Genomic DNA, 13,732 nt, shown 5'->3' with positions numbered 1-13,732 from the left:
ATCTTCGCAATCTTTGCTGCTTATCGTATCTCACATATATTAATGGTGTTAACTCGTAACCTGAGACCATCCCATTTGAAATCCCTCGTGTTAGTTTATCACGTGGTATCAAGCCCGTCTGTCATTCGGGAAAACGTACGTTCAAATACTATCTTCATCACTAGGGTAGGGCTTATCCCATTTAGTTTTCCACCTCCTATTTCTGAATAAAGCAAGTGCACTTCTTCGACTCTCCTCTTACCCACCTTTATAACGGTGCTGGACATTAACTAGCGCCCAGCTGTTTCCCATAGACGAAACAATAAATTTAAAAATAGTTGCTTGTCTTGTATGGCTAAAAATATTTCATTATCACGCTGATGGAGAGCCTACTATTATTATTCGTACATCCAAAAGGAACTGCTGAGGAAAAAATAAGCACGCTCATCAAATACCAAGTCGCCTTTACACACAAGTCAATGAGCGGGTGTATAGTATTTTTTTTGCATGAAACTATAAATATAAACAGGCAAAATTTTGCGTGATTATTTGATGAGAAGCTAGAGCGCATTCCCATTGGACCATAAATACTATTGAGATACCCTGAAAGTAATAAAAATTCAAAGCAGTCATGAGGACTGCTGACAGAAGTGAAAACGCTTTCGAAATTTTTACAAAAATATATCACAACAAATTTGTTTAATCACGTTAGTAATATAACTCCTAAATTACTATAAAGTACGCATTGCTTAGTAATTGTAGGTATTAAATAAATAAATAATGATCTTAATTTTTAGGTTATATTGCTACAAAGAAATTGCTTCGTTATTCAAACTATATAGATCTATATGAGAATATTAATATATTTTATACTCATTTTACTGCACCGTAATCGTATACTTAAGATTTAAAAGCGCAACAAGTTATGCTAATAGGAACATATAGTGTTGTCGTTAACACGTCACGTGACCATGTCGATGACGACTTACATGAATTTACTCCCTATCATAACCTAAATTCATCGGCTTGGTATTACACCTTCTATTCTGATATCTTTGCTTAAGACCACATTCAATGTAAACCAAATAATTGTTAAAATAATTATTATTACGTACCAATAATAACTATTAAATTTATAATGACAATTATTACGTATAAATTGAATATACCAATCACAGCGACACAACAGCGAAGAGCAGTTGACTGTATCTTTCTCGCTCGGGTACACTCGGGGGTCCCGAGTTCACCCGATGGAGCCTTTCACCTCAGAGCGTGACGGATCAGCCTAACTTACTGCCTGCGAAAAGAATGTGTGTGCGGTGCGCCAAAAGAAGTTTTCACTTCAAAAACCAATGAAAACTTCAGTCGGGCTGGAATATTTAAAGTGGCAGCAGGCAATGGACAACAGACGCCGACTTATTTATTTATAATTTTGTGAAGTTCATCGCAATACGAGATAATAACACGATTGTGAAGAACTTTAACTTTGAGTAATGACTGAAAATAAATTCCCGATTTCAATAATCTACACGATTAACTCCCGTAGTCCTCCAAAACCACCTGTTCTTTGGCTACTTAATTTCTGGAGAAATCCTGTGGGTTGCTCGTAAATTGATTCTTTTTATGTGGGAGGTTGGTGATTGGCAAAGACGTATCCACATGAAATATTATTTAATAGATAATGAAGCAAATAATTACAATTATTATAATTTTATACAATTTGCGGAATGAAACTGCAAATTTTTTTTTTTCCTGTTTCCTCCTGTGAGACTTTTAGTGGTGTCGTGCTATTATATTTATCCTTGGAAAGTGTGTAACAAAGTTCTTCGCATCGTTATAAAATTGTTGCCGAACTATTTAATAAAACATTTTTAAGACGTTGCAAGGTGAAAATGTCAATCTTTGCAAAGTTAATGGCCATAAAATAAATTAATATTTACCATACGATAATGTGACGAAACTCAACTTTCGTTGAGTTCTTAAATAATTATTCCCTTCGTCTGAAGGTAAAATGTCGTTAAATTTAGTAAATTTATTTAAATAAGTTTGTTAGAAACTTCATGGAGCATCATTTTATGTCCGGGTGAACTCTCAGATATTATGATTGGTGATTATATTTTCATACATAAGCCTTAGAATTTATGTTAATCTATAAGTTAAGATGCCAAATAAATTATAATTTATTTTTTTGCTATTTGTGAACCTTCATGAAAGTATTTAAATATAACACAGGAACAGGAAAATGTGTGCTACATTTTTTTCATTCTTGAAATATTTTTAAAAAGTTTCAAAAAAAATTAGAATGGTGTTTTACATACAGCCATAAAGAGAGGACGTGTGGAATTTTCGCTATCTTTGTTTTCCTTTTTTTTTCACACGTAGGGTTCAACGAAACTCCAAAACACGTGAATCTACTGGTTGGCTTTTTTTATCACTCCATCAGTACAGTGTTTGCCCAACCTCTTTCGTGAGTAAACATTCGCAGAGCGTAATGCGAGCACGCAACGAAAAGTCCGTTACTCGCCAAACAAAGATATATTTTGTTTTTACGCTTCGCGCATTTCACCTGCCTTAAGCAAACTGCTGAAAGTCAGTTTTCTGGTGACATTGTGAAAAAATAATGTTATTTGCGTAAGAGACTTCTTGCAAAATTACCACAGTATATTCCAGCGCAATGTAAAGAACTACTGTTAGAAATCGCCGTAAATTTATACACTTTTCAACGAAGAATTCACCTCAAATAAAAGATTTCTTCGTAATTTAAAATACTTGAACATTCGTAGAAAATACGCCGTATTTCGACCTACAAGTTGTGTTATTCATTATAAACCAAAGTAAACACACACAATGGCAAAATAGGACAGTTACTGCTGTAGACATAATCAGTTTTTGAATGTTTTGATTGTTACCCAAGAACATTCTTTTTTATTCATGTTCAAAGTAAGTGAACTTAATTTCCATAAATTTACGCAGATATCTGAATGATTTGTAATCAGTATTCATCGTTAATTAAAGGTGAAAAATTTTAATGTAATGGTTTACATGCCATTAAAGTATTTAAGTCACCCAAATTTCGTTGTGCATTATGAAAAATTATCATATTATATGTCCCACATAACAATGTGTTAGAAGATGTAGGCATGTCCAATATTTTAACTTCTAGCAGAACACATAATTTCGTGTTACTTGCAAAAATATTAAATATTAAATGAAGTGGGTGTTAACAAAAATCTCATTAGACTATATTACTACAGCGTAAGTGCGACACAATTAATACAAGATTCGTGGTATTGATAAGTTCCAAATGCATCAGCAGTGTTAATAATTTTCAAACTTATGAGTGAGGGTTCTGACACAAAATTAAATATTGAATTTTTCATTAAATTATTTTAATAACTTTAATACAAAAACTACAGTATTTTTTGACGTTAAATTAATTTTTAGTATGCCAAATTTAGTTCAGATACTAAATGAAAGCTTCTGGAAAGAATCAATAACTGGAGGAATCATTACGTATTTTTATTCATATGAAGAATAAGGGTGTGAAATCGTAGTCTGAAAGCCTACGTGTTTTTTCCCTCTTGTGGTATTAAGTCTGGCTGTCATTGGGGAAGACGTACGTTTCAAGCCTGTCTTCTGCACTAGGGTTGGTTTTATCCCAAATGGTTTCCCAAACCACTTCTATTTCAGACTAAGACCAATGCAGATCTTCGACTGTCCTAATACCTAACTTTATAACGGTGCTAGCCTCAAGCTGTTTGCCATAACCTAACTACTAAATTAAAAACAAAGTGTATTTGTATGTACCTCTTGGGATTATGTCAATAAAATTAGATAGACTTTAAAATTGATGTTTTATTTTATTTTTTCTCATGAAAACAATGAGTTATGAGTATCAACATTTAAAAAATATTTCGACCTAAATATTCTACATTTTTGTTCTCTCTACAAGCGTAGTTGACCAAAAACTAAAATATTTATGCAATAGTGGTTAATTGTTTTTATCAGTTCAATTTTTAAAGACAACTTCCTCTTTTTGAAAAAAAAAATTATTGCGTACTTGAGGGCGAGGCATATCTATTTAAATTCAAATGTTAGCACGTAAGGAAAAAAGAAGTACCTACTGTAGCTGCAAATAGAAGTTATTGCAAATAGAAGTGATCGCAGGAGCAGCTAGCTGTGTTGAAACAGTCTTGTGTTACAATATTCTGGATCACAGTGAAGCAACTAAAGCACGAGACAGTTGCGTGAAGGCGGACAGACCCGAAAGAGTGGGCATTTTCGCCGAGCCCACCTTCATGTTGATAACTGGGTGTAACAGATGGAGGAGAGAGAGAGAGAGAGAGAGAGAGAGAGAGAGAGAGAGAGAACTGTCGCGGACTAGCAGAGGTAAGATTTAGGAAGACGTCCCGCGGCAAGTGGTATCAATCATGTTCAGCCCCTCTTCACGTCCCCCCCCCCTCTCTAAGTGTACCTAGACGCCATTCAACCCACCCCCTTTTCTTCCCCTAGGGACGTCCTCTTCGCCAGGAACACGATGCCGCTGTCATGCGTGGCGACGCGATACCGAACCAACATCCCCCCCACCACATCCGTCCACCGGTCTAGCTTCGTCGTCGCCATGGAAGAGCGTTTCCCTCAAGTGCTTAGTATTGCATCTTCCCTACCCCTCTTCCCTACGCTCCGGGCGTAGCCTTCCGTGGGCAAAACACACCGTGACAGAGACAAATTAATGTTTTCTTCCCCTCTCTCCTCCCCCTTTTCCCGGGGGTCTATAGGCCTTGTCACCCGCACAGCCACTCCAAGCCTGCGCGATCACGATAAAGGATGTCCTCAGGAGTTCTTGCCAGGGGGGGTGGGGTGGGTGGTTGCGGTTCGGTGGCCGTTTAAAAGGAACAATTTTTTTTTTTTGCAAATACAATTTTTGCAGTTCAGCTTGACGTTCCCGTCTAGCGGAGACTCATGTGATTGAAAAAAAAAGTTCGGGTGCCTTCAGACTCATTTTGAAACATTCATTGCGATGACAAGTAAAAATTACAATTTTATATTAAATGGAAAAAAATAACACATTGGTTACTTAGTGAATCAGGAAGTTTCTCAATAATGGTAAAACAATTTAAAAACATTTTCTTAAAATATTTATATTTTTTTACAAAATTATAATCCACTGCTTTTGGGTCCGCCACTCTCTCTCCTTGTGTGTACGCCACTGTTCTTCCTCGTGGGTACGCCACTGCTTGTTCTATTCGTTCCACCAAACTCTCTCCTTGTGTGTACACCACTGTTCTTCCTCGTGGGTACGCCAGTGCTTGTTCTATTCGTTGCACCAATCTCTCTCCTTGTGTGTACACCACTGTTCTTCCTCGTGGGTACGCCAGTGCTTGTTCTATTCGTTCCACCAATCTCTCTCCTTGTGTGTACACCACTGTTCTTCCTCGTGGGTACGCCAGTGCTTGTTCTATTCGTTCCACCAAACTCTCTCCTTGTGTGTACACCACTGTTCTTCCTCGTGGGTACGCCAGTGCTTGTTCTATTCGTTCCACCAATCTCTCTCCTTGTGTGTACGCCACTGTTCTTCCTCGTGGGTACGCCACTGCTTGTTCTATTCGTTCCACCAAACTCTCTCCTTGTGTGTACACCACTGTTCTTCCTCGTGGGTACGCCAGTGCTTGTTCTATTCGTTCCACCAATCTCTCTCCTTGTGTGTACACCACTGTTCTTCCTCGTGGGTACGCCAGTGCTTGTTCTATTCGTTCCACCAATCTCTCTCCTTGTGTGTACACCACTGTTCTTCCTCGTGGGTACGCCACTGCTTGTTCTATTCGTTCCACCAAACTCTCTCCTTGTGTGTACACCACTGTTCTTCCTCGTGGGTACGCCAGTGCTTGTTCTATTCGTTCCACCAATCTCTCTCCTTGTGTGTACACCACTGTTCTTCCTCGTGGGTACGCCACTGCTTGTTCTATTCGTTCCACCAATCTCTCTCCTTGTGTGTACGCCACTGTTCTTCCTCGTGGGTACGCCAGTGCTTGTTCAATTTGTTCCACCAATCTCTCTCCTTGTGTGTACACCACTGTTCTTCCTCGTGGGTACGCCAGTGCTTGTTCTATTCGTTCCACCAAACTCTCTCCTTGTGTGTACACCACTGTTCTTCCACGTGGGTACGCCAGTGCTTGTTCAATTTGTTCCACCAATCTCTCTCCTTGTGTGTACACCACTGTTCTTCCACGTGGGTACGCCAGTGCTTGTTCTATTCGTTCCACCAATCTCTCTCCTTGTGTGTACACCACTGTTCTTCCTCGTGGGTACGCCAGTGCTTGTTCAATTTGTTCCACCAATCTCTCTCCTTGTGTGTACACCACTGTTCTTCCTCGTGGGTACGCCAGTGCTTGTTCTATTCGTTCCACCAATCTCTCTCCTTGTGTGTACGCCACTGTTCTTCCTCGTGGGTACGCCAGTGCTTGTTCAATTTGTTCCACCAATCTCTCTCCTTGTGTGTACACCACTGTTCTTCCTCGTGGGTACGCCAGTGCTTGTTCTATTCGTTCCACCAATCTCTCTCCTTGTGTGTACACCACTGTTCTTCCTCGTGGGTACGCCAGTGCTTGTTCAATTTGTTCCACCAATCTCTCTCCTTGTGTGTACGCCACTGTTCTTCCTCGTGGGTACGCCAGTGCTTGTTCTATTCGTTCCACCAATCTCTCTCCTTGTGTGTACACCACTGTTCTTCCACGTGGGTACGCCAGTGCTTGTTCAATTTGTTCCACCAATCTCTCTCCTTGTGTTTCACCACTGTTCTTCCTCGTGGGTACGCCACTGCTTGTTCTATTCGTTCCACCAAACTCTCTCCTTGTGTGTACACCACTGTTCTTCCTCGTGGGTACGCCACTGTTCTTCCTCGTGAGTACGCCACTGCTTGTTCTAACTGGGTCTGCGAAGACACGCGCCTCCGAGGAGACAGCGGTGTTGCTGCTGGGACGACCTGCGAAGAGGAACTAGAGCACTCGGCGGAGGAGCTGAATGCGAGGAGGAAGAAAGAGCGAACTAACATACAAAGCAGGGAACGGGGAAAGCTTCATATGAAATTCCTCGCGCGCCTTTTTTTTTTCTTTCGTCCCTGTACTCAAGGGAAGAAAAAAATTGTTTCGAACTGTGGGATGGTGCTCGAAGATGGAAAGAAGGGAAGGGGTGTAGGTAGGTGGTAGGAAGTGGTTTCGTATAGCGAGAGACGACCGTGGGTTTTGGGAGAGCAGCTCAAATCCCATTAAAGTCCCTATGGGGTGTTTCTTTGGAAAGGGTTTGGTACATGCACAAGAGTGTTTCGCTCCTGGGAAACACCTTCCTTCTCTTGCCTTTTTTTTTTGTGGTGGGGGGAGACTTCGAAGGGTCAAATTCTTTCTGGAGGATGGTAAAGGGAGTTGCGTTTTGAAGGGCTGCATCTGGAACGGTCGATCTTCGTGTCGGGTCTGACACAAAATTCGAACACTATCGAGTTGACTTAAGTGAAATTTCTGGGCCACTAAAAAGCTCAGAAGGAATTTTAGGCTACTGGAACGAAGGTGCCCGTTTGCTTCGCGTGAGAATTAAACAGGAGACATCGTAAAAAAACTTTCTTGGGGAAAATATTAAATATATTTACAACCGTTCCCTCACGAAACTAAAAAAAAAAAGTGTCTGGGAAACACGTGGTAAGATAAGACCGTTTAACGTTTTCATTAATCGGTGATAGCCAAACTGAGTTACAGATCCCACTTCGGACTGCTCAGCCCGAACTGACAGTATGGATTAAATTGAGGCCCTCTACGTACGCTATCAGTCCAGATGCTCATTGTGGAACGATCAGTCCAAACTGAAAATTTTGGACTGAACTGAAGCCTTCCTCACACACGATCAGTCTTTTGATTGCTTTTGCTGTTGGATGTATCGTTTCATGGTACAAAATAGAAGAAATTGGATGTTGCAGTTGCTTTTTTAGTTGGAAAAAGAAATATGTATTTATTTATATTAAAGCAGCTGATGGACTGATTACTTGAATTGACAGTTTGGACTGGCAAGACGTCATTCTCATGCATATATATTTTTATAAATAAGCCAACCATTAACATTAAAAGGCATATAAGTATCATTTGAAATAATAAATTTTTATTTCACCAATTTTATAAATATTTTTCTTCTTCTTAAAATCAACATCTTAGTTGTGTACCACACTCATTAATTTGTAACCCTGAACGTATTCCTTCGAACGTATCCCTTGAATATTATCCTTCGAACCGTATCCCTCGAAATCTTATAACTCTTATCATATCCCTCCGATCGTACCCTCCGATCGTATCCCTTCGAAAGTTTCCGTCGGACGCGTGATCCTGGATCCGACGGTCACGCGTCCTTTTCCCTAGCGGCGATCACGGCTTCCCGATGTGTGACGCGCAGTAACGACAAGCCTCGCCGTGTCCGCGGAGTGCGCTCAGAAAACGATTCCTCGAGCAGCGACGACGTCACACACACGCGACAAAACGCCTCGCGCTGGAGACGTCGCACGGACGGCGGGAATTTCGCGTGCTCGCCCACTTCGCGATTGATTAATTAATTAATTAATTAATTTTCCAACCTATCCAGCGGGAAACCCAAGCCGAGTTCTGGAGTTTGCTCAGCGCGAATATTAGTTCTTCCACCTCCCCCGACCGTCTGGACGTTGTTGATTTAATTATTCTCCCCTTCGGCAATTTCGTCGGTGCTACGCTTTCCGGGGGGGGGGGGGGGGGAGGGGGGGTTAAACTTTCGGCGGGGAGCGAAAACGGGCGCGGCGAGTTAATTGTCGTAATCTGGAGGTGAAATTTACGTGCGCCGTGTGTGTGTGTGGGTCGCTGAGGATGGAAATCGACGCTTGTAACAGCGTAACAACCTGACACTAGCTGCATCTTGAAGGAAGTTTCTAGTCTCAGGTTGTACACGCGGAGCACTTCAAAAGATCATTAGCAGCCGCCAAATAGTTTATACCGAGCACTACTGAGATTAAGTTGCGTTCTACATCGCCTTAATTGAGACGAGAAGTATCACAAGCGACAGGACAAAATTATCTTATAAAACTACACAGGATGATATAAAAAAAAACCTACCAAACCTCGTGTTCTTATGAAAGGCTTTAGGAAAACTTATATTACAATTCTAATATAATTAAATTAGAGTTTCGATTAAACGAGTAAGTGTAGACCGCGGCAATACCGTAAGAACGAAATATAGGATAACCCGGCTACAACAAGGAAATCGTTTTTGTTTTCAGTTGGCCCAGCTGTTTCATTTTTGTGGTAATTTTTTTTTTTTTTCAGATTTTTTTTTCGATGTAGATTCATTCACGCCACTTCATGATTTGCACAACCAGTAAATTGCATCTTTTAGAATAATTATCTTCAGGCTCTTGACAACAGTTGGATAATTGTGTAAGTCCTCAAGAAAATTTTCCAGCTGTCTTAGCTTTTCAAGCCGGCTCGGCTGGTACGAAATCATCGCTTAAGGAATTGTGGTTAGTAGAGGTTCTGCAAAGGAATACTAAAGCTTGTAAGTTTTAAAGATAACACAATTTAAAATTTATGAGTGGTTACTTATTTATTTCTTTTAATTTTTTTGCGTTTGATTTGATTTACTTGTTTTAATATATATTATATGTTTATTAAAAATACTGTCAATTAATTAGTTTTGCTATAAACTATTGGATTCTTTTAGCCCATATGAGTCTTACGTATTAATTTATTGTTGCTTCATAAGACCACTATAAAGAATATAATAAGGCAAAACATTTTCCACGAAAACCAATCTGAAGTAGAAATAAAATAAAAATTTATAAACAGAAATCTTCAGTGGTAAGAACATTTTATTTTAACGCATATACTGACTATAATACATCTAGATTATTTGCCGCTTCAAAATCTCACAGAGGAATATCCAATAAGATTTTTCTTGTTTTTTAAGGATCCTTATCACACTGAAGGGACACCGCAAAAGAAGAATAATTCTTGTAAACATTTTTCTTGCTAAGAAAAAAAAAGGCAAATGAATTCCAATGTCATCACACCCAACTTAGCTAAGAAATGAACACCCCCAATTGGGTTTTTAAATCTTGAATGAATTAGCGTCTTTACATAAAGAACTGTAAGGCTGTTATATTTCCGGGCAAAATATTCTTAAATGTTATTGTCTTTATACTTAGAAATAATTTTCAACATACATGAAACGCGTAAATATTTCTGCTTGGTTGTGAAATTAGGGTCACCCTTCTTGAGCTGCCGAGTTTTTTTTCTTGCGAAAAATTTTTTAACAGTTTGCAAAAGTCTGCTTTATAGTTTTCCGTGTTAGGCCTCTCACTGCTACTCAAAGTACACTTGGTACCTCCAGGGAATTAGTCATGTATTTTAATTAAATTCTTTGGACGTACGCCATCGCAGTTATTACTGTTTTTCATGGGAAAAATTCAAGAAGGCAAAATAATAAACATGAAAACATAAACCAACACAAAATAAGCCTTAAGTCAACTTATGTCAAACAGATGGACCCAATGATGAAACTAAACAGATATTATGGAAAACACAATGACGATGGCATATACCAACCCATTCAAACTTTAAATATCAGACAACACGAGAATTCCGTGGAAGAAAACTAGTCATGGAAAAATAACATCACAGACGATATAGTTTTACAGGAGCAGTAAATGCAGACACAAAACCAACCTAGAAAACACAGAAAACATACGAAAAAAAGATGAAAATAATCAGGTATTATAGACAACACAACGACTACATCACCAACGTACACAGAATGTTTGCTATGACAAAAAACTTGCTTAGTAGTTGGTACAGTGCAGTTGGTACTCTGCAACTGTTTTTTTTTATAGAAAAACTACTGAGTTTGTTGGTGTTTTCACTATGTTGTCCAAAATAACTGTTTATTTTCATCGTTGTGTTTGTATGTTCGCTGTGTTGAACAAGTTGGTTGCCTGTCTGCATTTAATGATATTATAGAATCTATATCGTAGTTGCTAGCCCACTGTGTTCTTTTGTGTTGTTATGATTTTATGACTAAATTTCCTCCACGTAATCCCTGTGCTGTCTGATATTTAAAGTTTGAATGTGCTTGTCTGTGCTTTTCACAATACCTGTTTAGATTTACCGTTGGATCCATCTGTTCTCTTTTAATAATGGCAATTTTTACGACTCTTCTAAGCGAGTTCCTTTCAAGCTACGAACTTCTCTAATTTTCCTTTATGCAGCTACGGATTGTTTTTGCCAATTAATCTCTGACTAGAGTGACTTGAGCTTTAGAACAGCCACCCACTTCATAGTCATATAAAACCTCCATGTTCGATCCCATAATATTCCCCATCAAAGTTTATACTTTAAGCAACTACAACACAAAGGTAAAAGTTCGCTCCTATTTCATAAGTCCTGTAGCCGAAAGAATTTCGCTTATAAATTACACCAGAAGAGTTTTGTAATACGATTTCTATGTAGTAGTTTCCTTTGAGAAATTTCTAAACCATTGTTCCGAGTGTTTCAGGATCAGTTAAATTGTCCAACGATAACTTCAAACTGTCTCATTGTTGTACATATTTTAAATGTCTGAGAACCTTGGTTCTTACATCCGTGAAACAACTTGCACTCATGCGTTGTGTGTCAGCGTTTCTATGCTTCTGAACTCTCGGCGTTCCTTATGCCATGTCCGAATTCTAGTTCACGTATATGTACTTGCTTCCTTTCATACTTCCTTTACTCCTGTGGTGTACTACAGCAGTTCGGACTTGAAAAATATTTGGTTTATAAGATTAATTAGCCTTTTAAACAGGTTGTGAACATTTTTATTTTCAGTAAGTAAATTTAATCCTAGTAATGGGTTTTAGTTGAAAATAGTAACTTTTTAAACTCGAATACACACACATGATTTTTACAACACATACATAATCAGCTGCCTATTTTACGTAAGTTACGATGGGTAAGATAGGCGCGTGTATTTGTTATAAATTCCTTACTAACCTATTTAAAACATTTAATTTTACATTTATAGAAGTTAATTTTGCTAATATAAAAGGGAAACCTAGTTATGCGTCTTTTAGCTACTTTTAAGTATTCAATTATACATAATAATCGGCATAATTTTTCTTTCAGTTCGGACAGTAGTTGTGTTTTGTGCTTTCGGGGATAAGTTTATTTTAAGTTTTTACTTGAGAAACGTTTAAACGGTCTTAGTTAATGAGTGACGAGTTGTTACCCGGTTATTAGTTGCCAACACGTAATTTGGTTTTCCAGGGTCGCCTTACGTCTTTGTTCTTAACTGCATTCGCATAGAAATCTTAACTTTGCCTTCCTGCGTTATAAAAAAAAAGTAATTGAATTGTTTCTATCACGTTCGTGTACCAGTCAAAATCCATTAGGGATATGTGATTCGATATAAACAAGTGAGAATGCGTTAATATAACTACGATAAGAAGTTTTCTGTCTATAAAATAAGCAACTAAAACCAAACAGAGACTAGCCTCGTATCACAAGTTAAAAGAAAACCAAATAAATACCTGCCACAAAGCTTCAAAGAGAAGAATCCGTGTGACGGGAAGAAAGGACGTATTTGGGGTTTTAGAAGCGATGTCGGACCATAAGGGTTCGGTTGAAGATGGCTCTGTCTTTGTTGGAAGATATTTTGAGCTACTTCCTTTGTACTCGCCTTATTTGTCTGTGTGTTTTCTTGTGACGGAAAGGGTAGCGGGGAAAGACAGAAACCCCCATCACGTTTATCTTGTCTCTCAGCGCGACCAACACATAGCTTTACCTCAGCGAGCTTAGGCGATCCTGCTCTGTGAATAGCTTTGTTTGGTGCACCAAATCCTGAGACCATCTCATTTCTCCTGATCCATGACCTATCCCTAAGGATGTAATTAAAGGGTGAGGTGCGATAAGGTTTTGGTTTGTTATGTTGAATTTTTTTAAATATTTTTGTAGTTTTTGATGTGTAACATCTTAGCTCCGTCACACCGCATTTGGTAGGAGTAAAAGTTTGCGTTTTTTTATCACGAAGATAAAATACCGCAGAAAGCATAAAGATTTGGAGAACTAACGCACAAACCTATTTTTGTGACATTTGAATCTCTAACAAACGTATTTTAATTGTGTGAATGAAAATAAAACGTAAAGTAAGTAAATGTATCATACAGCTACGAAATGCCAATCAAAATTGTGAATCCATCCGGCATTTTGACCAAAATTTAAACGTATTAACAAGAAAATATATTGCTATCCTTAGAAAACAACCAATTAAAAAATAATAACTGAAAAACAATTTCTCAATTTCATATAAAAATTATAGAGAGAGAGAAGAAAAATTATTTGCTTTTACATAGGCGACATTGTATATTTCACAATTCAAACAATTCATTAAATGTTTATTGTTATAACAGTAGTATATAATAGTATGTCCAGAGGCAGGAGTATAAGTGTAAAGCCGGGAGCCAATGTCCGCCATCTTGGATTGTGACGTCTCTGTTGCCATCCTGGTTGATCTAAATATTAAACTTTTATCTATATTTTCAGCTTAAATTTTTGCCGGAAATTGCCAAAAATGACTCAAAATTATTAAAATGTGTCCAAAATTCTCCAAATCCATCAAAGTGTCCAATTTTTAATGGGAAAAATCCTCCAAAATTTCTCAAAATTCGAAGATATGTTTTTTTTTCTCTTTCGAGGAAAATTTCTCGTTTTGAGAGAAAATTTCC

The sequence above is a fragment of the Bacillus rossius genome, chromosome 5, assembly GCF_032445375.1.
Source record: "Bacillus rossius redtenbacheri isolate Brsri chromosome 5, Brsri_v3, whole genome shotgun sequence".
NCBI lineage: Eukaryota > Metazoa > Arthropoda > Insecta > Phasmatodea > Bacillidae > Bacillus > Bacillus rossius.
This window is presented reverse-complemented; position numbering follows the sequence as displayed.